A 2,962-nucleotide genomic window follows, 5' to 3' on the forward strand; every position below is an offset into this window, starting at 1 on the left:
ACTACGAAAACCTATGGCGCCTACGGAACTCTACGGAACCTGACAGAAACACCGTGGGCCCCTACAGGCCCTTGCGGGCACTTGCAGAACTCTGCAGGAACCCACGGAACTTTATGGAACCCTACCAGCCCCTACGGAAGCCTAAAGACCCTTGCAGGCAGTGACGGAACGGTACAGGGCCCTACGGAACTTTACCAGCCACTACGGAACTCTACGGGCCCCTACGGAACCCTGCAGAACCCTCCAGAACCTTACAGAATCCCACAGACTCCTACAGACTCCTGCGGGCACTTACACAACCCTACAGGCCCTTACGGAACACCGCCAGCCCCTATGGAAGGAACCCTACGGGCCCCTACAGAACACTACTAGCTCCTGCGGTATTCTACAGGCCTCTAGGGAACCTACGAAGCTCTACGGAACCCTATGGATCCTTACGGAACAGTACGGGCCCCTTCAGACCTCTGCGGGCGCTTATGGAAACCTACAGGACCCTACGGAACTGTACGAGACTCTACAGGCCCCTAGGGAACACTACAGGCCCCTACGGAACCCTACACAACCCTCCGGAAACTTATGGCACCCTACAAGCTCCTACCAACCCCTGCGGGCACTTACACAACCCTACAGGCCCCTACGGAAATCTACGGGACTCCACGGGCCCCTAGGGAACCCTACAGAGTTTGACGGAACCCTGCAAGCCCCTCTGGAACCCTACAGAATACTCCAGGACCCGACAGCACTCTACAAGACCCTTAGCAACACAACGGAACCTCACGAAAACCCTATGGGCTCCTACAGAACACTGCAGGTGCCTACGGAACCCTACAGACCCCTACAGAATACTACCAGCCACTACGAAAACCTATGGCCCCTACGGAACTCTACGGAACCTGACAGAAACACCGTGGGCCCCTACAGGCCCTTGCGGGCACTTGCAAAACTCTGCAGGAACCCACGGAACTTTATGGAACCCTACCAGCCCCTACGGAAGCCTAAAGACCCTTGCAGGCAGTGACGGAACGGTACAGGGCCCTACGGAACTTTACCAGCCACTACGGAACTCTACGGGCCCCTACGGAACCCTGCAGAACCCTCCAGAACCTTACAGAATCCCACAGACTCCTACAGACTCCTGCGGGCACTTACACAACCCTACAGGCCCTTACGGAACACTGCCAGCCCCTATGGAAGGAACCCTACGGGCCCCTACAGAACACTACTAGCTCCTGCGGTATTCTACAGGCCTCTAGGGAACCTACGAAGCTCTACGGAACCCTATGGATCCTTACGGAACAGTACGGGCCCCTTCAGACCTCTGCGGGCGCTTATGGAAACCTACAGGACCCTACGGAACTCTACGAGACTCTACAGGCCCCTAGGGAACACCACAGGCCCCTACGGAACCTTACACAACCCTCCGGAAACATATGGCACCCTACAAGCTCCTACCAACCCCTGCGGGCACTTACACAACCCTACAGGCCCCTACGGAAATCTACGGGACTCCACGGGCCCCTAGGGAAGCCTACAGATTTTGACGGAACCCTACAAGCCCCTCTGGAACCCTACAGAATACTCCAGGACCCGACAGCACTCTACAAGACCCTTAGCAACACAACGGAACCTCACGAAAACCCTATGGGCTCCTACAGAACACTGCAGGTGCCTACGGAACCCTACAGACCCCTACAGAATACTACCAGCCACTACGAAAACCTATGGCGCCTACGGAACTCTACGGAACCTGACAGAAACACCGTGGGCCCCTACAGGCCCTTGCGGGCACTTGCAGAACTCTGCAGGAACCCACGGAACTTTATGGAACCCTACCAGCCCCTACGGAAGCCTAAAGACCCTTGCAGGCAGTGACGGAACGGTACAGGGCCCTACGGAACTTTACCAGCCACTACGGAACTCTACGGGCCCCTACGGAACCCTGCAGAACCCTCCAGAACCTTACAGAATCCCACAGACTCCTACAGACTCCTGCGGGCACTTACACAACCCTACAGGCCCTTACGGAACACCGCCAGCCCCTATGGAAGGAACCCTACGGGCCCCTACAGAACACTACTAGCTCCTGCGGTATTCTACAGGCCTCTAGGGAACCTACGAAGCTCTACGGAACCCTATGGATCCTTACGGAACAGTACGGGCCCCTTCAGACCTCTGCGGGCGCTTATGGAAACCTACAGGACCCTACGGAACTGTACGAGACTCTACAGGCCCCAAGGGAACACTACAGGCCCCTACGGAACCCTACACAACCCTCCGGAAACTTATGGCACCCTACAAGCTCCTACCAACCCCTGCGGGCACTTACACAACCCTACAGGCCCCTACGGAAATCTACGGGACTCCACGGGCCCCTAGGGAAGCCTACAGAGTTTGACGGAACCCTGCAAGCCCCTCTGGAACCCTACAGAATACTCCAGGACCCGACAGCACTCTACAAGACCCTTAGCAACACAACGGAACCTCACGAAAACCCTATGGGCTCCTACAGAACACTGCAGGTGCCTACGGAACCCTACAGACCCCTACAGAATACTACCAGCCACTACGAAAACCTATGGCGCCTACGGAACTCTACGGAACCTGACAGAAACACCGTGGGCCCCTACAGGCCCTTGCGGGCACTTGCAGAACTCTGCAGGAACCCACGGAACTTTATGGAACCCTACCAGCCCCTACGGAAGCCTAAAGACCCTTGCAGGCAGTGACGGAACGGTACAGGGCCCTACGGAACTTTACCAGCCACTACGGAACTCTACGGGCCCCTACGGAACCCTGCAGAACCCTCCAGAACCTTACAGAATCCCACAGACTCCTACAGACTCCTGCGGGCACTTACACAACCCTACAGGCCCTTACGGAACACTGCCAGCCCCTATGGAAGGAACCCTACGGGCCCCTACAGAACACTACTAGCTCCTGCGGTATTCTACAGGCCTCTAGG

The sequence above is a fragment of the Numenius arquata genome, unplaced genomic scaffold (genome assembly GCF_964106895.1).
Source record: "Numenius arquata unplaced genomic scaffold, bNumArq3.hap1.1 HAP1_SCAFFOLD_368, whole genome shotgun sequence".
Classification (NCBI taxonomy): Eukaryota; Metazoa; Chordata; class Aves; order Charadriiformes; family Scolopacidae; genus Numenius; species Numenius arquata.